Source organism: Corvus moneduloides, chromosome 4 (genome assembly GCF_009650955.1).
Source record: "Corvus moneduloides isolate bCorMon1 chromosome 4, bCorMon1.pri, whole genome shotgun sequence".
Lineage (NCBI taxonomy): Eukaryota > Metazoa > Chordata > Aves > Passeriformes > Corvidae > Corvus > Corvus moneduloides.
In genome coordinates, this window is record NC_045479.1 from 41,403,768 (window position 1) to 41,427,180 (window position 23,413).

General features: G+C 40.8%; 1 protein-coding gene across 4 annotated transcripts in view; it reads right to left on the reverse strand.

Annotated features, from left to right (window-relative positions):
* Positions 1 to 23,413, reverse strand: part of RASSF3 (Ras association domain family member 3) — a 75,271-nt gene that overhangs the window by 11,611 nt on the left and 40,247 nt on the right. The window lies entirely within an intron of this gene.

Here is a 23,413-nt window from a genome sequence, read left to right on the forward strand (position 1 = left end):
TCAAATGTCTGGTTTCCCCAAACTGCTACTGCAGCCTTCTATTCATGGAGAGATAAAAGGTTTCTCTCTTCCATCCAACCTGGTATTTTCACAAAACTTAAGAAATTAGCATCTCTTGAGGAATGGAGAACTAAGTTCCTCTTCAATATTTCAGCCTGAAAGACACAGGGAAATATAATGGACAAAAGGTTAAACCTATCCCGGGAACTTAAATAAAGCATTTTTATGAGAAATCTGAAGAACCAAAGACCTCTGGGAACTCAAGCAATCTTTTAAGACATATCAATCCCTATCTCAGCTCTCATGTTTCACATTAATCACACACATACAGTGAACATGATTCAGTCAGATGAATGAAGATTGCTGTAAATTGTGGCTGGAAGTTTCTGAAATAAAGCACTAAGGGGTTGAAAATGAGAAATCCGGCCTAATCTAAATTAAAAAAAGAAGTCTTGTTTAGTCATAAAAATTTCAGCTAGTGCATCCTATTTACACTACATTTGCATTAAAGAAAGGATTTAACTAACAGTGCTATCATTCAACAACAAAAAAGCCCAACAGAGAATACAGGAAACAAAATAAAGGGAATTCTGATCTCAATTGTTACTCCTTCTACTAGCAAGAATACTCTCTTTCCTACTGCCTGCCAGCACTGCTACAGGAAAGACAGCAACTGAAACCTTGCAATTAAACTATTTTGAAACAAGCACCTTACTTCTCCCTCATCCTAACTCTTCTGAGAGCAGAGCAGCTTCCCAAGTGACAGCAATCTCTCCTATCCTGGGGCAAGCCTGAACTCAGGATACGTGCTCTTCCTTCATCTGAAACCCTGAGACTCACCAAGTAGAGACACTCGTCACAGCCAGTCAGAGACACCAGTAGCCATAAAGGTGTGAAGAAGACCAACTAGGGGCAGGGTGGCCAGGAGGAAACATTAACATCTAAGTACCTACAGGCATTGACCTTATCACATAGCTGAACCTTGTAATGTTTGCATCTTCCTGAACAGGGTGAGGTTGCTTTCTGGGTCAGGGAAAGGGGAATTTTTCTCACAGGATGGACATGGGCAAAATAATCTATCTTCTTGTAATACCTTTTGCTTTCTGCATTCAGGGAGATCCAGTTCTCACAGTGGCACACAGGGCAAGGAAGCAGTCTCTTTTTTAGGAAAAGATTTTGTTTTTCTAAGCAGGTTTGGCTGATCTGAGTCTTGAACAATTATCCTGACAGTCAGAGAGAGTTCAAGAACAGCCCACACCATAAACTCCTGACAGAGCAAGAGAAGTGGCACCCTCCCAGGTCAGGTGTACAGGGCATCCAGCCTCATATTCTGCCTTTGACAGCAGCAAAAACAAAGGCTATTTCGAGCAAGCACGTGAGCTATCTCTGCAGCCTCTCTGCTGGCATCCACAAGTGTGGAAGCAGGAATTCAGACGGCACCTCCCTTCCGAGTCTGTTCAGTGTCCATTTATGGGCCTGGTGCCTATGCATGCACATAAGCCCTTTCTGAACCTGCCAACACCGCCTGTCTCTACACCTCCTGTGGCAGCAAGTTCCAGAAATTCATGACTGCAGTGTGAAGAGGTACTGCCATCTGCTTTAAGCTGATCTTCTACTAAGACAGAAGATAACTTCTGTTAAAAACATTGAGTGCCCTTTAATCCCAATATGGCAGGAGCTGGTAAACCCAAGTTTCACATTCAGTTTACGTATCACCTTTGTGATTTTGTAAGCCACAGGCGCACATACCTTCTTTTTCTTTCTCCAAAGCGAGAAGCCTTGAACTCCTTAGTCTTTCCTAAGGTAGTTGCTCCATCCTCTCAATCATTTTGCAGCAGGGTGACTAAGCACAAAAATGGGATATGAGGACCAGACCAGGACAGAACTTGCAACATAGGTGCACCAAAGCTTAGATGCTCTTTGCTTATCAATCTGTATGCTACAGGTATATGAAAAATCTTTACTTTTATCCATGATGCAATGTGGTCTCCCTTCCATAGTGGTTAAAGAAATCCCCGTGCAACACCACATTTTATAATTTTATCATAATTTTACAAGGTACAGGCATTACAGTTAATACTTGTTACTTTCTGACTATTTTCAGTTTTTCCCAAGTACCACCATGTGATTTGGCATGCTAATGAAAGCAATGAATGACAAAGTAAAACATTACGGCTCCTGTCTGCCCCCTCTGATGTAAACACTCAGATGTTTATATGGTGAATATTTTTAAGTAGCAGAGAAACAAAACAAAAGTTGTAACTTCCCTTTATTCCTTTTAACAAATTATTTTCCTTCAAACAGAGGCCACATGAACACAGTTCATATTCAGGCATTGTGGAAGTAAGGCTAGAAAACGGAATATATTTGTTGGTGACATTAACATTGCTGCTTGAGTTTCATTTAAGTTCATCATGACCTCACCTCTGAAAACCCCTAGTTACAAACCCTGTCGTACCCTACATGGTTGTACTTTAACTACTGGCATGCAACCCAGTTTCAAAAAATCTGTCATCTGTTTAAAGTGAAAACCAACTGTACAAATAATAGCAACTCAGGCTTAGCATTAGATTTTGTCCCTAAAGACACAACAGATTTTACACAGATTTGTACATTTTCCCCTCTCCATACTATGACATATTTTTAAAGAAATATATTAAGTGATTTAAATAACATTTAACAGCCGTTTCAGTTTTGCAAATTTTAGTAAAACTAGATGTAAGAAATATCACAGACAGCAAATCATTTCCTTCAGGTCTCCTCTTCAGAAAGTGTGAGTTTTAACTGCTGGCTATTTAAGCACATAAGGTGTTTAATGAACTAAAATGGATTACCAGCCCCTGTGACCTGTACAACAAAGTCAAGCTTTTAAAAGACCATTAGGAAATGAGCTTATAAAAGATATTGTATTGAAAACTAATTAGTATATCTTGAAGGTTAAGTATGGTCTGAAGCCCAGGGTACTAACACAAGTAGAGATGAAACAGCTAAGTAACATTAGGGCTCCAGGTTATTACACCAGGTGCATGTGACCCTGCAATGCGAGAATCCAACATGTTCCATCCAACACAAGGTAGGAAGAGGTGGTTTACAATGACAGCCTCCCAGGTCTTCAAATGCAACTATCTACATTTTCCTTTAAAACTGACATTGGAAACCACCCAGCCATTCCTGGGGAAGCAAGCACCATGCCAGGCCAAGGCATAGAGTCTTCTCCCCGTGCTTACTGCCAGCACTTTCCAGTCTGAAGCAAGCTCAGTCGTGGGCCTTGTCTCAGCAGAAGCTGGTTGATGTGCCAGCTTTTGCCAAGTGTGTCAAGCACCATTTTATCTTTAGAGCAACATTCCCTTCCTGGATTTGGTTGGGTAGCTCTAAGATTGTGTCACCAAATTACTTTTAAAACCTTCTGACAAAACCTGCCTGTATCGAGAAAAGACAACAACTTCATAATCAGGCCAAGCCTTAGGGCTGGTGTTAGACAGAAATGGTGAGCCTACACATGGTCACAACAGTCCCATCAACCAAGTCATTTTTGTTTGGATTTGTTCCACATAAAAAACACAAACCTCAAAAATGCACACTAACAATTCTCATCTAGGAAACATCACACACTGGCTCTTTGGATATAGAACAACTCTGACAGTTTTCCCTTATCACAGACCAGAACACTGAAAAAAATCTTGAGAAAGATGAATGGCCTTCTCAAAGAAATTCCATGGTCATGGGGAGGATGTTGTACTTTGTTTGAAGAACATAAAGTTCTGCAAATTCAAATAGTCACTGTTACTGTCTCTATCAACCTGGTGCTGAACTCATATTTGAAACTTTTCTGAAGAAAAAATGCCCTCCTCTACCACACATGCATCTCAAACCCCCACAAAATTAAGGAAGTACAGCTATCTATTTTTCAAATGAAGTCTGCATTTGAAAGGCCTCAAAAGCTCATACACAACCTCTAATTAAAGTAGCAAAAAATATCTTCTTAGTATGTTAAATATGATCATGATAAAACCATCACATGCATTTACAGTCAACTTATGTAACTGCTGCTATATATATATACACACACATACACAAAACAAACAGAGCTAAAAACTAATCCCATCCAAAACCTAATAAAGTTCACACTGACTGTAGCTCTACTTCAAAACAAGTTAGGTTTTCATGAAGTAAGTCCATAGGAAGTATTTTTACCACACTACTTGTCTCACTGCAATTTGTGCAATTAAGTCTCTACACAGCTTCCACAGAAATATTAAAAACCAGTCTCTTCCAAGAGACATCCAAATCAGATATTTCACAGTGCAGACAAAAGGACGCACCCCTGCAGTCTGGCCTGCATGAAAAACTTCCTCCTTCTTTCACACTCCAGAAAATTTATATCACCTGACACATTTCATTAACAGTTAAAACTGTAATGACTGTACCCTTCTGTACAGTCTTTATATTACCACATTAAAAATCAGATAGTATCCAAAAGACATTTCTAAAGCAGCATAATATAATCATCAGCTTTACCTACTACTCCCTAAGCTAATCTTGCAAAAATTCAAGAAAGAAAAATGGATGGGGGCAAAGTAGGCGACCATGTACCACTGTAGTGTAAACTTAAACTGACCTTAATGATAGGATTTTACCTCTATTTTGTATCTCCAGCCTTAAGAGGTCAAATGTTGAAAAATGAAAACCAAAACCCCTTACGCAATTATCTCAAGGCTGCAGCAAACTGGAACTTTTCAGTTCTTTCTCCACCTTCCTTCAATTTGACTGGAATTCCAGTTTGAACTTATCATGACTTCAGAGCTCAGATTTGACTGCTGTTCCAGTAAGAAAGAAAATAAAAGGCTTGAACCATTCTTGGATTCAACTTACTTCTCTCATCTTGCAGATGAGGGATGCAGTAGAGCATTCACGGCTTAGCTGAGAACAAACTGGTAAAAGGCAGGTGGCTGCTGGACCTTAGCCATCCAGCTCCATGGCACCACCCACTAAAGCCCATGTCCTAGTGACCTCAAGACCACACCGGTAAGATGGTACTCAACCCTCAGATTGCTGCATTGTGAGGAAACCAACCAACCGAGTCAGTAAGATTATGCCTTGAATAAACTCATCAGCATGGTAATGATAACCTGCTTCTGAGGGGTTTCAATCTCTTGTTTTTCTACCACCTGGATTTTATCAGTCACACACATTTAAGGCTACCAAGCACTTCAGTTGTAAGCAGAGTGGGACTGACAAAAGCACAAGTGTCTTCAAAACTCCTACATTCTCTAAAAAGAAAGACAAAACACACTATTACCATTACAAAAATTGAAAACTGCCACCATCTTGCGTCTCAACCCTTTTTGCAAAAATACACTTGCTGCCCAGTTTCAGTATGAGTTTGTTTTCCAGAATACACACACACATTAACTTCTTACAAATCAATTCAGGTGCCTCTCATGCTGAGACAATTTTAAAGATGACTGCTTTTAGCCATATGCCCAGTTCTCTGTTAGGTGCTACCACTGTCTGAGAAACCAGTGTCAGCTGTCACAGCCCTCACCCACTAACAGAATCACTACAAGGCTGCAGGTGACTTCCACAAATCCAGGAGGCTTCTTTCTTAAATAGTTTTTTTTTTTTTCTTTTTACAGGTGAAAAAGAACAAAATAAACAAACTGAAAACAGAAGAACTAGCAAAGGAAAGCCAGGGTTTTAATTTTGTACAGGTTTAAAAAAAGACCAGAGATAACATAAAAAAGCATTAACCAAGTCTGCAGCAAGAGAGAACTACAGTGCAATAAACACCTCATGGCACAGGTCCCAACTTACCCAAACACTGTGCTAGCCTGGTGCCATGTATCAGCAGACAGTTTACACCACTAACATCTCCAGTGCTTATGTGAGCATGCCGCTCCTTTCTCATCAATTCACCATTTCTGTATCTGGGCAGACAATTCTGTAGCAGTGAATCACATCAGAATTACAGGACAGTTGTTACACTCAGACATTTATTTTTTTAGTAACATCAACAAAAGAATAGGGTGATACCAGTGCTATTTAGATCAATACTGACAGGACACAGTGGAGAGAGAACAGAGTAGAAGGCCACAACTGGTAGGCGTTCCAGGAAGGTGTGAACAGAAGACTTCAGAACATGGTTAATGAATATCCCACTGGAGAAGCTGGATAAACAAACTCTCCATCTGAGGAAAGGTCAGGGGAACAGCAATTAGGCTGCACCGGAGAACAGGGCTTGCTTGCTTACAACCTGATGCTATGGCCCGACTCCAAACACAAGTTATTTTGCCATGCTGGAGAATGGCCACCAGGAAACCAGAGAAGGGGGAAAATGATTACATGCTTTGTTCTTAAGCAGCGAATGGGAGAATGTGTTGACTTTACAACAGAAAGTTCAAAAAGTTGTTCTTTTTTCCTTTCCAAACAGCTATTTCCCTGCTTTTATGGGCAGGATGTTACAGGCACAAGGAAGCACTGCTGCTACTCCACCTTTCCTTAAGCCTGACTTCTGCTTCAGGAAATGTAATTATGAAGCTTCTGAAGGTATGAGATCTGCTAGAGCTGATAGGCATTTCAGGTGGAAGCAGAAGAGTAGAATTTTTTGTTTTAAAAAAAATCCCTGTTAATGTTAGAGGGAATAAGGATAGTCAGTACTATCACACCCTCTGAGAAAACACTCAGAAGACAGAACACATTGAAAAGGATGGGTCACCTTATGGGCAAGCATCAGATAAGAAACCAGTACAATCAAAATTTCCTCAAATAACAAATTCTGCAAAGCAAAATCACAATGGCCTTTTTATTAAAAGTATCTGAAATATTTTGTTAACATTTCCTGTACTTTAACAGAAAATACTGAGAACTCATGGTTTTAGCCAATAAAATGAAGCATGCAACCAGGTAATTTAAAAGGAGATCAAAATAAAAGTTAAAAAATAAAAACCAAACCAAAAAACCATCACCCAACTGGAAACAAAGCATTTGCCTATGTCTTTAAACTTACAGTTGTTAAGTTACTAAGTTATATAATTATCTTATTAGAAGTTTATAGATCATAGGAGCCATTCTTAGTTTACAAATATAGACATGCACACTTAAAACTATACAGTAAAGTGGAGTCTTTTTGAGAGCTGGAAAAATTAAGAATTTATCTGGAACACACAAAAGCATTAGTCCTGTAATCAGACCAGTCAGTTCACATCCACTCTTCCACTGAGCATATATAATACAAGTCCGCTAACAAGACCTCTCTAATTGCCATATGTGAAGGGCCTCAGCTTTTACGCCTCAATCAAACATGTGATTAATTAAAGGTTTGGTATTTCTTCTGTTCCAAACCTGTACAGACAATTTTGCCAGAACACTGAAATTCAGACAAATTTCTACCTTTGCATAATGTGATAGCAAAAACTTTTCATATCGACAAACATTGATGGTTCACATAAAAAGTTCTTCTGTAATGCCTGGTTGCACAGGGTAGGGAAGGGGGAGAAGAACACATGGGTGTTTCCCCTATGCAGCATCCTAGCAAGCACTATGATAACACAAGGAGCAGACCTGGAAACTACAGACAACAGAACAGTACAGAGAAGGCATTCCGTTTTTTTAAATGCATTCGTTTAGCATCCAAACAATCACTTCTGACCCACATTATGAATGTGGAAAGTTACAGTAGCATAATAGTAAGTGTCACTTTTACACAAAAACTACAAGGCATCCCAAGTATAAGGAAGTTCTCTCCAAATGGCATAGTCCTTGATTATTAGGACCATTCATCAGGAATTCCTAATGAAATCAGCAGAATTCTTCATTTATTAATTAGCAAAAATTAACGAAAATCAGTGTAGTTACTTACACAGGCTTAGGTGACACACTGATGCCCACATACGCACACATGAAGGAAAGATGTTTTCAGAAAAAATGGCATGGCAACATCAAAGCGTAGAAACACGAGGAACAAGGAACAAAGGAAGCTTACTACATGCTTTTAATCAAATAATTTTTATGATGCGAAGTGGGAAGAAGCCAGACACAGCTTTTCAGCATTTCATAAAAAGAGCACAGGCAATCTAAACAAGCAAACTACAAAGGACGCAAGCAATCCTAAGAAAAGATAATGCTGCAGGGTATACAACCTGAGGTACCACCACACCTTCCAGTTTTGCTTCAGTAATCTGCATTTTGTTTGCAATTTCTCAATCTCATACATCTAACTAATTTACATCATTGAAAAATTAACAAGACTTGCAAACATCTTATAGGCTTAACCAGACTAGGAAATACCACCTTTCTAGTGAGTCAGAAGTCTAGTTCTGTCCTGAGGAAAGAGTGATCAAAACTCAGCAACATCTTGATGTTACTGCTAACATAAGGAGAGTGTGCTCTCCTCTTTTGTACTCCTTAGCAGTTTTACGTGGCCACATAATTATACTAGAAATGAAGCACACCTGCTTCCAGCCACCCTCCCACTGAGACCATGTGGTGGTTTAGGTCGCACAGCCCATACACAGGATAGCCAAAAAGCCTGCTCTGGGATGAGGCTTTCCAAAGTACCCTCCACATCTTCTAACAGGGGGGCAGACACTGTGCAGACCCTGCACTGTGTTCTCCTCCTGCCACCAGAGTCACAACTCCATGCTCCAAGACGTAAAGGATGAAGCTGGGCTGGAAATAATCTACTTTTTCCAACAGAACTAACCCCACTGCCCCTCCTCTCCTGCTTGGCACATCTTGGGAGACCACCAGGCACCACTACCTGTTTTTCCTGCCCACCAGAACACCTGTGCCCAACCTGATCTCAAAATGCTTTGAAGGGAATTCATATGCATGTAAACCAGCAGAGGTAATATCACCAAGGGCCATGCTCTTGTTTTAGCTAGTTCAGGTGTTGTCACTAAAAAGGGAAACAGAGTAATTTTCACCACAGAAGCAGAGTCTTTTATAAATTAATAAAAGATAATAGGTAGATGACCAACTGACTGCTATAGCTGGTGACAGGGCCAGTGGGTGAAGAGAGGCTCCCCGCTGGTAGGCTCTGGACTGCCAGCCCTTTGCAGTGACTTGCCCACAAACTGGGAGCATCAGACATGCATGCTCCTGTGTACTAGGACTGGTCATAACTACATTCCTACTCCCTCTGAGATCTCTTTGCAAACTACTATTGTTTAAGAGAATAATTTGCCAGCACAACTGTACATTCCTGGGAATATTTTGCAAATCAGTTGTAAACAGTAGGCTTAGCAAACCTTTTCTAAACTTTACACAGAACAAGGAAACATTATCCCTGCACCCATAACCTCAGCACTCTTGTGTTTCAGTTTATGCTGAGTCCCATACATCTATTAAATGGGATGTTTTGAAATACCAAGTTATCAGGAATGCTGGCACTGGAATATTGATTCTCACATTAACTTTTGTAACATTGCAAGATCTTCCAGATCTGACTGCTCTAGTTTACAAAGACTACTCCCACTGAAAGGGCTACCGCCACCCTCCACCACAACAGCTGTTTGCAGAACGTGATCTCTGTTTCTGTCCAAACCCTCGCTGATATTTGCTGTCTTGACTCAAGCTGTTTAAGTGATTGCATAGTTTTGAAGTAAAAAAGCACTGAACAAATCCAGTTGAACAAAATTAAAAACTAAAGATTAACATAAGAAAGAGCAGCCAAAGGAGCACAGCGATGCTCATTTAGATTTCTAAATAACAGAACGCAACTCTCCCCATACCCAGACTGACCTAGAAACTCCCAATATCCAGCTTACTTATAAGAAACAAGAGACATCAAAATGCTGCCAAGGGACACCTGGCCCCTTAAGAGGCCTCTAATTTACTGTCTCTGCAGCTGGATAATGGGAAAAGTCCGTATTTTTCACTCCAGCACTCAAACCAGGAATGAAGAGCCAGTCCAGATTTTGCCATGAATACACAACGTAGTTTTAAGATGAGGTTTAATCTAGGAGTTTTTAATTGTGTGCCCTTTGGAAGTGAAGTACTGAGCAAGCATAGGCTATAAGCTTTACTATGAACTTGAACACAACCACTAAGTAATGGGTTTAAGTACATTTCACTGAAAATAAAGCTAAGGAAAGGTACTAAAAATGCTTTCAGAGGATAAATACAGCACGCATCCAAGTGTCCAATTTGCAACAATAATTTAAAAATATTCTTTTAAAAGAACACAAACCGTTACCTTTGTGGCACACAAGCATGTATTGACTGAAATTGCACAGATGGCAACAGCCATTTTTCAGTTGATCACAACTGCAACTAATGTTAGAAAGGTTGAGCCAAGGTTCACATTATGTATTAAGAAGACATTTATCCTCTCTCTCAAAACTCCAGCCAAACAGCTCCATTGCAGCAGAGGGAGAAGCTGCAGGGAAACAGTGTGTTTGTCCACAACAGAAATTCATCTGACTGCCCCTGGAGCAGCTGCAACTGCAAAGGGAAAGCTGTGGAGTCCAGGAGGATGATAGGGAACCAGTGGGGGAAGCTACCATAGGCACAGCAAGTCAGGACCATGTGCTGAAAGAGATGCATGCATTGAGCACTGTTTCAGAACCGTTGCTCAATTCAAGGTCCACCTGTTCTTTAAATAAATGCATCCATCTTTTTGAGCAGCATTGTTAGACTTGTTCTCATCAACAACTAAACAGAATTACAGAACAAACTAATTCATTTATGGATTACCATCAGTATATTATTTTCCACACTACACGTAGCACTATTTTCCTCACACACTTGCAAACACAGGCTTTTTTAGGTGTTCTGTGGCAATATTTTCATCAAGCAACTGTAACTGTGAGGCTGGGTCTGTAAGAGCCCTTGCTACAGATACTGGAAGGAGCCCAGCAAAGAAGGAAGGAACAGCGGGAGGAACCTCTCAAGTGAATTTGGCTTGGCAGGAACAGGTTCTACCCCTGCCCTGAAAAGGAGTTTAAAGTACAAAAATATCCACAGATGATAGCTAATGGCAGGTTCTCTACTTTTAGGGGAGCTGACTCGAGACCTGATAGTTATTAGGATTTGCTGACTCATGAACATTCACATCTGCAAGCAAAGCAAACACAAGCAGGACAAGTTCTCTGCAATGTGAGATACATGCAGAAGTCTGTCACAGCTGTAGATCTAACCAGATCAGAAGCAGAGGACAATTCTTACTACACAGAGGAGGGAGCAAAGCGGGAGACAGGACAGGACACGAGACACTGATCTGATCAAAACACCTGAACAGTTCCTATGCCAGGTGATGCAGTAAGACAGAGGAGCCAATTCCACCAGATAAACACAAGTGCCGTATGTGAGAAATCCTAGCACATCCAAGATGCCTGCACAGGGCTGGCAGATATGTCAGAGGTTTAGCTGGATGCCTGCAACCTAGCAAGTGGCAACAGGAGGAGATAGGGCAGGATACACATCCAACAGTACCCAAGACAACATTAGATACCTCTGGTTTAAGCAACTGAGTCCCAAAGCATAGGCTGACTTAGTGGTGAGCAGAATTGCTCTTAGCTGTACTGCCAACACTGTCAGTGAGACACTCGCATTCACACACCTGCACGTGGGTGTTCAGTCCAGAGCTGAATCCTACTCCAACAACATCAACAAGAGGCAGACTTGAAAAAAATAGAAAGGCAGAGTGGTTTTTGCAAGTGGATCTGTGGAATTCCATGTCACAGGACTCTGGGGATGTTACAAGTTTACATGGGTGCAAAAGCAGCCTTGGTAACTCCCAGGAGAAAACAACCTAGCCTGCAAATCAAAGAGGCTAGAAGAGTGTTCTGTCAGGACACCACTTCATAATTGCCCCGTTTCTTACTCTTCCCCAGCACGTACTATTAACAATTGCCAGACACTGCTCTAGACAGATCTTGCTTTTGACCTCATATGGGTATCCACACGTTTCTTATGTTTCAGCTTCCATATAAAATGGGAATATCATCACCACTGCACAAGAGAGAAACAGCAGGTCCCAAAGTGAGGCTGGCCAACCAAGGTGACTGTCAGGCATGCACAGAGCCCAAGGTGAAGCAGCTAGGGATCACCCAACTCAACCACAACACAAAACACACTTTAACGTAAAGCCAGAAATATGAGCAGTGGTGTACTTGCAGAAGGGAAGAAGTTCTTGTTAATATGTTGTTATTATTGGAAGGCACATTCACAAACATTTGTGAAATATCATAGTAAAAAAAAAAAATCCCTGCTGAAATGATTAATTCTCCTTTTAAAGCAAGCTTTGAGTACCATGCAGGGAATTTATGGCCTTATGCCACATACTCCACAATAAGGAGAAGGGGAAAGACTCGTCAAGATTAGCAGCATATATTCTGTGTGCTGATGAGGCAGAGAGTATGTGGGAGGGATGCTGGCAAATGATAATGTAATTAAAAATTTTAACTTAACCCAGAGAGACAAGCAGGAATAATAACACTGGCTTTTCCAAACTTAGCTATCAAATGTTTTTAAAAATAAACACACAAACACTTTAATGTGGTCATTTATAAAAGAATTATTTTATTACCTAGAAAGCACAATCCAGAATTGGAGTACCACAGACCTAGGATTCATTAAGTATCTATGAAGTCTATGACAAGACTTTACACTTAAGGACAATGACATGTTTTCAAATGAAACAGTTACACTTAACTTTATAATACTAACCCTTGGCATGCATATATATATACACACACACACACTTATACCTTGACAAGAATTCTGCTAAACAACTATTTATTTTCACAAGATTTATGATAAACTAAAAGATGTGGAAGTTGAACCTGCATGGAAAAATAAGCTCATGAACAGATGAAATATTGCAAAAAGGAATCATGTTTTCTTGCTTACTTTCTTATTAAAATAGACTGCAGCATAGGTAACAAAAAAGACTTTTTTCAAGAGCTCCTCTCTTGGGGAAGAATTTATTTAGGTCTTTGTACAAATGGTCTTTGAAACATTTTCTTGCTTTAGATATTTTAGTTATCACTTACATTGCTGCTTCCAATCGAAACACAGTAATTGCTTTCTCCTTGTTAGTAATGCTCTCCTCTGTTGTATCTCAGCACGTTAGTGCACTGTCCAGCCACCTGACAAGATGGGAGCTACCTCAAGTTTAGCAAGACCATAACACTCTTCTCTCACTTGTTCAACTTGCAGCTTTCAAGCACAAGTCTTGAATCTGAAGTCAGTGTTTTAGTATTAACAACACCCTCAGCTTATTTCAGAGCTCTATTTGAAGCCCACATGAAAAGCAGGAGTACAAGTTTTCTGCTGCCCCATCTTGGAGAAGTATGCAACCCACCACACATACAGAAGACACTGCAGAGAGTAGCTGTTCAGGGTCTCAACTGAGGGGGAAAAAAAATCTGCCACAGAAATTTCAATTCTCACAAAGAAAGCCTGGCATTCCAAACAGCAGGACAAACTTTAGAGAACCCAGCTCTTGTTTCAACCCACAAGACAGATATCAAATTTTTACAGCTGGCTTTCATTTTGACAGGTCAAGAGTGATCTGCAAATCCTACACACTTAAGGCACATGAGAACTAACCTATCTGGCCAGGGCAAAAGAAAAAAAAAAAAAATACCCCCTCTGTTTACAGTCTTTGAGGACAGAGACCCCTATTTTGTAATACCTGCCTTTCAATTGCAGTAAGCATTAACAGCCTGCTATAAAGGACAAAATTGAAAAAAAAAACCTACCAAAAAGGGCACCGTTTCCATTTCCACCTGAATATAGGCAGACAAAGAAATAAGGGAAAACCTGGGAAGTAAAACCCATAATATGTATGATCTAATCTAAGTAGGGATACCAAGTAAAGAGTAACTAAAAGAAAAATCAGTTGAACTACCATGTATCTTGCTGCAAAGGATATTAAATAAAACTAAAAAAAAAAACATGAACAACAACAAAACCACTTAAAAGGATAATAAAGAAAAATGTGAGCAGATAGGGTATCTGGTAAAGAGTTCAAGACCACATTCACATTTCATGGGGTAATCAGATACTGTATGGAAGTCAACATAACAGGATGCCCTCCCCAAGCAAATGAAAAATTAGCGGCTGGAAACTAATAGAACAGCTTCCATGTTCCTGGGTACGGGGGGACCAAACCCAGTGTGCCAGGCAACCCTTCAACAAATATGGTATGCATTAAAAATACACAGAGAGACTGTACAACTCCACTTGCACACCTGCTTACATGTCCCTAATCTGAGTAATATGCAGAGTAGCACTGGTAGAGGACAAAGAACTATGTCTGGCACCACTGAAAAAGGACACTAAAGGTCCTACAGTGTTTTCCTTGCAGCTGCAAAACAAAAACCAAAGTCAACCTTCCCGTGTTCATTTTCACACCTTTTCCAAAAATTTGCACTGATAAGGGATCAGAGGGGGTGGTGGGGAGCGGGGTAGGATAGCTGTTTGAAAGTCATGTTTGAATAAAAATCCACCTCAAAGAATCCCACCACCATCTGTTTCCATTTATAGCAGGGGTGTATTTTAAACCATACAATCCCCTGAGGCAATGCTGCTCCTCACACTGGCCTCTCTTGTAAGATTCAGAGAATTCTGCCCTGAGTAGCACCAACACACAGCTACAGCACAGCTACAGCCCAGGGAATTAGAAGATAAAGACAAGTGTCTTCCATTTTACCTGAAGTCAATGAGTTTCTCTCAACACTTTGTAAATTCTGCTACTACCCTGATGTTACAACTTTCTGTTAGAAAACCCTTGGGCTGAGGCATGCATGGAGAGATAGATAATGGAACATTAATTTTTTGTGAAGTAAAGAGCAGGCTACAGATCAGGTTAGGGCTGCTGCGAGCAGCTGCCAGCAGATCAGAAGGGCAATATATACTGCCTGGGGTAAGGGTAAACTTAAAAACCACCCCAGTGAGGGCAGCTACAGAAAGAAATGGATGAGGAATTCAGAACACCCCTCCACTCCCGCGGCAGGAAGGGAGTGGAAGTCCCTTTGACAGCCTCCCTGCATGAAAGGCTTCTCATGTCCCATCTTGTTTTTGCCAGCAAACCTCGGAAGGACAGCTCACAGCCACCCACAGAGAAACTGGCTCAGCGCCCACCTGCTCTGAGCACACCTGGGGAAGCCCAAGTGTGGGTGTCTCAACCTGTGATGCGGCTGCACTGACACTACGGGTGCGGGCTCCGGCAAATTCATCTGGTTGAAAAAACACAGTGGCCTCCTACACAGACCTTCTGAAAGGCACAGACTTGATAAATGTAAATTAGATAGTTGTACCAAACTAGAGTGGGTTAGGAAGAAAGTGCAGATGATCATCTGACCTATCCCATTGAGATTAAAACAAACATTGGCATTTGGGGAAGGAAACAGCTACGGAGAGTAAATACTGAGGGCTCTAAGTACCTGCATGGAGAGTAGGTTAGTAGCTGTGGTATCTGACAAAGGAAAGAAATGGCTCTAGGAGAGATCAAAGAAAAGTAAGTAGTAGAGCAGGGAGGAGATTAAAGGCTTGAGCTGCAGACACCCACCCAACCCAGGCTGAGTCAGTATAACAGCCTGGAAAAGACATAGGAGTGAGTACCCAAACCATGGTGGAAAAGGGAATCCTGCTGCACCCAGGAGATGTGCAAGCAGAAGTCATCACAGGGAGCAAAAAAAACCAGCTAAGGTAGGGTTGGGGAAGAGGAATCAAAAACAGATGCACACCACTAGTGGAAGGCAAACACAGTCACTGTTCCTACATCATGAGCACTTCCCTGCACCACAAACGCCTCAGAACCAGGGTGCTCTTTGGACATGGCAATGGCTCACCATGACAAACAAAACTGTGTCCTAGTAAGGTCACATCACCACAGCCTCCATGCCCAGGGAGGAAACACTTTGGAGAAGCAGTTGGGAAGCCATTTATATTGAATCCCAGTATAAATGTTCAATAGTCCAGGACATACAGATACTTCTCCTCAGTTCTGATTAAGGATTTGCTTTAGAAGGCCAGGAAACAGACTGCTACACTTCTGACTTCCAGCTTTCCAGAAGTCAATACCACGCCCAGGAAGGCTCAGCCTTGGTTTACAGTTTACCCTACATCTGGTTTAGTACAACAAACGTGATTTGATCTCCCTGCAGCAGGTGCTGTCTTCCTGCCTTTCCTGGGCCACTCTCAGAGGGCACAGATGAAGGTAAGCTATAGCAGCCTGGCCTGCACAAACATCACTTTAATTCCTCCTTTCCCTAAGGATACTATTCACACTACATAGCAAGCAAAAAAGGAAATGGAGATAAGGAGCCAACTGCAACTAGTCAGCAGATTTGTGAGTTAAGTAGTATAGCTTCCTTGGTCATACAATAAAGTAAGTAAGAAAAAGCAATGGAGGCAGTGCAGTTTGGTGATCTAGAGGTACCAAAAAGAGGAGCAATGTTGGTTGCTGCTAACTAATAATTAAGATCAGCCTGTCTCTACTCACTGTGAATGCCAAGGAAAAAGGAAGCAGCACTTTACTTTTCAACAGTTAAAAAAGTTAAAGGGATTTAAAATGCATGTTAAAAAGGAAAGGGAAAGACAGTTCTTTTCCTACAGATGTGCACTTTAATGCACCAAATGTTCTCATGTATCAGGAGGCAGCCATCGCTGCACCCACTGCATGTCTGGGAGGAAGGTGCTGGGTGTCACTGACTAAATTCATATTAAAGCCTAAGTCAAAAGGCAAGGTTGCTCCTATTGCTACATGTAAAGCAAACTTCTAGGGAAGCACCATTGTCAAGTCCTGGGGTTTTTTTTCTGTAAAAGTACCTGTCACAACAGCTAAGCCATTTTAGGAAGTGTTTATGTAAAAGTAAGCTAAATGTAGTGCCAAATTTGAGGCTTACAGACCTCGAGTCTTTTTCCAAACTACCTTTCATTTCAGTATCACATTTAACAGGTCAGGAGATTGAAAGGTTTTTCCAAACTTCAAGAGTTTGAAGTCTGATTTTCAAAGGTGTCAAGTGTTTGCAGTCATCATCAAGTATTCTGAAGGTGTAGGACAAAGAGCTGTCAGTTGCATTAAAGAAAAAAGTCCTTTAATTCTTTCCATAGCAATCAAACCAGTAACAACAAAACTTATTTGCACAATAAAGTCCAAAAGAACTATGAATTTAAAAATTAATGATTAGCCTTGTCTTTACATTTAATACTATGGTATGTCTGCAATAACACAGAAAACAAAACATCCCTCATCACTTGCTGCAAGCTTGATATCACTGCATATTTGGTTTTTCTCAAAAGGCATTTAAGCTTTGGCAGACAGATTCAGTACATTTACAAATTACTTCTGAATAGAGCAGTTTACCTGCCTAAGTGTTTTCTAAGTACTAAGCAATAAATGGTTAGACTTCAACAAAAATTAGCTTCCATTTGCAGCAGCAAAAGTGAGATATGAATATAGGAAAAGATTACATGGTAGCTTTACCTAAATTTTTTTTGCTTTAAAATAAAAAAGATAAATTTTTCTGCCACTTTTGACACGTCATCTATTGCCAATTTAACAAAGCTGAAGGAAGTGTCCTCTAACCAAGAGAAAAGATGGAGAGCACTTACAAGACTTGTTTATGAGATGACAAAATGCATCAAAGAACCTATTAGTTATGCACTATAATATTAATTCAGACTAACAATGAAAGGTAGTTCTGGAAAAAAGACACTCTTTATTAGATCTCTCCACAAGACAGATAACATCTTCAGACTTGAAGCCTGTGCATCCAGTTTTAGATTTCCCAACAGCAAGTAACTTAGAATTGTAGCTACCATGTATTTTCTTAATGCTCAAGACTTATGAGCAGTAGGTGGCACTTCATGGTGTAGTGTGTCACTTTAAATCACCATCAAAGAAAGGCATTTATTTTAAAAAACCATCATTGTCTAGTCAATCATCTGCTGTGGGGAGCTGGGAGAATAATTAGAAGAGAGGCAAGCACAAGCACCCTTCACAAGTGAATGGTATGATGCAGAAAACCCCCACGCAAGCTCCCTGTGTTCTGACACAGCTAGTACCAAGCTACTGCCCATAAATTCTGCTGAACCTCAACTGGCTCCTCCTCAAACACCAAGGCACCCCTGCAGCACACGTCACTGCAAAGAGCCACAGTGCAGTGGCTCTTTGTCTGTGCACTGCAAAACTCTCCACACGCCAGTCAGCCTTCTCAAATCCCAGGCATCTTGACTGGCAAGGTTAAAGCTCCAAACAGAGATAGATTCTTTTCTGCTGGCACACTGTACTCAAACAGCCTCACTCAGTCTTTTTTCCTAGATGAGTCATGGAACTGGAATTCTCCGATCTCACACACTACAGCCCCACCAAAGGCTGTATCAGCTTAAGCAAGGGACAGACGGAACACACGTTAAACTGGGCAACGCAGCCATCAATTCATGTCGCACAATAGTCCTAATAGCTTTTATTTGCTCTAGGGAGCAAACACCACAGCATTATCACCCAGACTTGGTCAAACATGAGTGTTAGGTTTTCCTAGGTGTGACACAACCCAGCAACTTGCTGCTCTCAAGGACAAATGGAGTACTTCCCCTCCCTAACAGCTGTGGGGTCTCACCTCCTTCCCTGGCTCTCAGCATTTCCAACAAACCCTTGGTGAGTGAAACTCAGCTCACTGCTGTGTCAGGAAACTAACTCCAGAAGAACTAAGCTAGCAAAACAAGGTGAATGCAGTACAGGAGGCAATACACAGAGTACCCTAAGATTTTTCTCCAGCAGCTTCAAGCTGCTCTACTCAGTCAACAACTTCCTGACTCACTCACACCATGCATGCCAGATGCTCTATTAACAAGTTTCCTAGGGTTTGGGTTGGTTGCTTCTTAAATGCAAGAAATTAAAGGCATTTCTATGCAAACCTCGAGATAACATGCCCTAGTCTTTGTTGGAATCCTTTACATTGCCTTACTCATAAAAGAGTCTCCCCTCCCCCACTGGAGAAGTGTTCAAAATGCAGCCTGAGTAAATAGTGTAGGCAAAAACTCAGTATGTACAAGTTCAAATCTAAGGCTCTGGACCCATCAGATCTAGAAGAAACCCAGACTTCAGGAGTATTAACATGGGTTTTGAAAGAAGATTTGTTTACGACCAGTGAAGCTATTTGAAAAACTGCATCAAATTAACTACACATGCAAATTTTCTTTCTACCTATTTTTATTTTATTCTTCATTTTGGTGAGATTGAAGGCCTTAAAGAGCAGATCTAGTAGGAAAGTATGACACCAAGACTGCAGATGCTTGCCTCATCAACAGGAAACAGCCCAAGAGCCCAAATAATAATGGAAGAGTACCTTGACTGCAACAGCCCCTGTGCATGGACAGTCTTTTCCAGAACTGCAAGCAAAAAACTGTAGAAGGAATTGTAATATTGATGCCAGAGCCATTAGGCACACCTAAGCAAACAGCCAGCCTTAGAAATTCACAGTGTGCCTTTAAACTCGGCAAGCCCCCATCCCCAGCTGAATTTTTTTCCACTGGGAGCTAATGGACCTCACAGGTTACCTCTGTGCCAGAGCAGAGTCAAGCCTGTGTGGTTTTGCCCACTCTAGACTGTAACAGTTCTTCAGTCAGATGATACATTTCCTCTGCACCCCAAATGAACTGTCGGCTCTAAAGCAAGGCACAGCTGTGAGGTTTATTAGATAAAGCACCATTCAAATTTTAAGTCAGGGCCTGTAGTGAAGAGAATTAGCATGGGAAAATGCTATTTGGAATGACGCAAATCATTGTGCCCTTTATGATATTACAGGGTCACTGAGATAAGTTTCATGCATGCCAAAATCTTCACACTCAGTTAGAAGGATATACATTTAATTAACGTAAATGCAAATCTCTCATGTCCAGTAGTTGACTATTAATAAAAACAATGGCTACTGGAAACAAATAATGGGAAAAGTTTATCCAGAAACCATTTTAAAATTACAGAACTGTAAATGTCACGCTGTCCTTCCTTAGGCATCACTTCTGCATTATGAAGAACTGTTTCCTTTATTAATACTTCTAATCAGACTTAATGTTTAAAAAGTTTCCTACTGTGCTTCATTATTTCCTTATAAATCACTTGCTTATAATCCACTCTGCAGAATGAACCATCTTTCTTCAAAGCATGAAAGTCATGTTATGCAGCTACTGAGATGAGGCAAGGAAGCAAGACATCCTCAGGGGGAAAGGAAGCCTCTCTATAAAAGGCAGACATCCAAAAGACACTGAAATTTAGCCTTCAGATGACAAACCTGAATAATCTGTTACTCAAAACTATTTTCCTGCTTTAAGGTATTTTTACTAAAACTACAAATATTCCAGCTTTCCTCAACAGCCTATCAGTTTGACATCCCAGAGTACAATTAAGAGTAAGGTAAGAATTTAACATGCTTCCTATCAACTTGCTGCTAAGGCCAGAGTCATTTGCATGTTCCATCTAAGACATGTAATCAGCTGCTTACAATAACGACATATAGTGCCTATCATGTATGACTAAATCCTATGTCCTACATGAACTGTAAAATGAAAACTTTTTTTTCCCGTTTCAAAATACAAAAGATTGTATCAAATGGAAGAATGTTTTGCTTAGAAACCACGAAGTTCTCAACCCTGTCCCTCTTACATCAACTGTTGGTTAAGGAAAAAAAACACAAACCCAAAACACCACAAACAAACTTATTCAGGTCAGAGAATTGCAAAGACCAAAACATGCCATTCCCTTTGCTTTATTCTAAAAAACACAGATGTGATCAGTATGAAGACATATTTGATCTGCTTTTCCTAATAAAAGATTTTCCAGTGTTTGCCTCATCTGGAGGGAACTAGACTGTTGAAGAGCCCTTCAGTCTCTGCCATATAACGCAGAATGGATCTAGAAGTAGATTTTTCACAAAAGTTATCTTGGGTTGTTTAGTGTACCAATGACAGATTTAAGCTGTTCCAGAATATTAGTTCTGCAGAAATAAGCCACATCACTTATAAAAAACATTCCTAAATCCCACTCATCATTGGAAATCATCTCCAATAAATATCTGCAAAAGGTGAGAGTCAGGATGGACCACACAGGGATTTTCAAGTAACCAAGGGAAAACAAAGTACAAAATGCAAAGCCAGATGCCTGCTTTAAAAGAAAGCCAAATCCACTGAGGCTTATAAATGCATTAAAGATGCATCTGTCCATTTTTATCTGTGTCTCATGATAAGAACGGTTAGGGGAAAGCGCGCATTCATAATCCTGCCAGAATCCTGAACAGGCCCACTGCTGAGCACAGCTACCTCAGGAGCTTCCCAGCTAAAAAAGCCCTTTGAAGGAAGTCCTGCAGCACTTTATTCCAGAAGAGGAAGCACTGAAAGGCAGAACTGGGGGATGGGAAGGATGCTCAAGTATCCACAACTCCAAAGGGAAAGGGGATAATGGGATAACCTCTGTACTGCAGTACATACACAAAAGTCCAGGGAAAAGGTAATACAAAGTCTCCTTTACTGGAGCATTCACAGCTCTCCACTGTTAGGAGACAAAAGCAGATTGCCTTCTCTAACTTGGCAGCCCCTGGACTGTCTAGGGCAAACTGAACTATGCCAAACACTGTGTAAGAGAGTAAACACACTTAAGATGTTGACTATTCTCTAGATAAACACACAGAACTGACAACACAGCCACAGTCAGCAGAAGTAGACACAACCCATTTCCCCTTCCCTACACTGAGCAACTCAGAGAGTGCCACCAATGCCAGAGGGAGAGCCAAGACAGAAATGCAGAACAAAGCTCCTGCTATACTCCCTGCCATGAAGAGTCCAGGCTGCTACAGGCCATAAAAACACACTGTTATTTATCCAACTTTTCAAAACTTCCCAGTCCTCCTTTGTTCTAAAAAAGCAAGGCTGTTCTAAAAACATTTTCTGATTCAAATGACCCAAGGTCAGGGACAGCATCAGCTCCACTCAATACTGAAAATTCTTCCAGTAGCCTCTGGAAAGGCAACAAGAAACCCCCAAGTGGTTTGCATGCAAAGGAACTAATAAAGGCCCATTTGCCTTGATCTTGCATACAACCTACTTGTGAACTAAACTACATGACACTTCCACATGGATGCCTCCAAAGAGGCAAGTTGTGTTTCAAGTTGTTCTCTTGTATGAATTGTACAACTTGTCTTTTGAGCTGTTGTCCTGATGTCTCAAATGGCATTTGCTGACCTTCTGGCTGGAGCACCAGCAGGGTTTGTTCCTCTGCAAATCCTTCTTAGAGCTTAGCTAAAGATTGGTAGAACCTTCAATACCTGCTTGCTTCCAGACCTTTGTGAGCTCTAGTCAACACATTATTTAAGCTTAAGAGAGGGAATGGAAGCGTCACTCCTGCAGGAAACAGAGCTAAAAATTAGCTAAAAAGTAGCCAGGACAGTTTTGAGATCCTACCACAAGCAGCAAGTCAGAAAAGGTTTTGTGTTAAGCTATACCTCCTCCACAGCAACAACTGATTTTGAAACAGCTACGTACTACATTGAGAGACAGCACAAACCCACTCGTAATTCTGCCACTCATGTTTCTACTTGTGCCATGCACAAAGAGCTTTCAGCCACCCCAGGCACCAGCCAGGGGCTCTGCATGAACACCACAGATCTTTTATGCCAACATGACTCTCCCACAGCAATGAAAAAGGAGTTCAAGAGTTTCACAAACACCACTCTCATAGCAGCCTTAGTAGCTGACATCAGTAACATGGATGCAAAAGCAAAGATTCTTCATGCACTCATGTTAATTGTGCAACTATTCAAATAAAAACAGAAAACAACTTGGTTTGCTCGCAAAATTAATTTTTCCTCCAGAGATGAATGTAAGATGACAGGTCACCTTGAAAATAAGCCATAAGATTAACTAAGAAAATTTTCAAACTAAGAGGGAAAAAAGAGACACTATCAAGGTTCAAGGGAAAAGAACAAACTGGAACTGAAGAACAAGACCTTTAAATGCATAGCCTTGGCAGGGCAGGAGGAGAATTTGAAATGGGACACAGAGCTGTAATTGCATGGGCATTTGCTAAGTAGGTCTGCATTTGCTAAGCAGGTCTGTGTATTCTGTTGTGCAAAAGAAAAGAAAACACTCAAGAGATAAGCACTTCAGCCTGCATAGGGCTTGGATACTTTCCCAGAATTCAAGTCATAAGCAAAGACTCTCTTAAGCAATGAAGGGTGCCAGAGCAAACACTTCCACGCAACTGGTCTGCGTTTGCCTCTCTAGCCAAAAACTAAATGATGCATTTTTTTCTTTTTACTGGCAAACATGCGATACAAAAGTGCAATTAGTGGACAGCAACTTTACAAATTTCAGCCTCTCACCCACTTTCACTGTCTGTCAACACCCAAATTTTAAATACTGTTATATTTACTGTATACTTCATTTATCTGTTGTGTTAACTCAAGAGAAA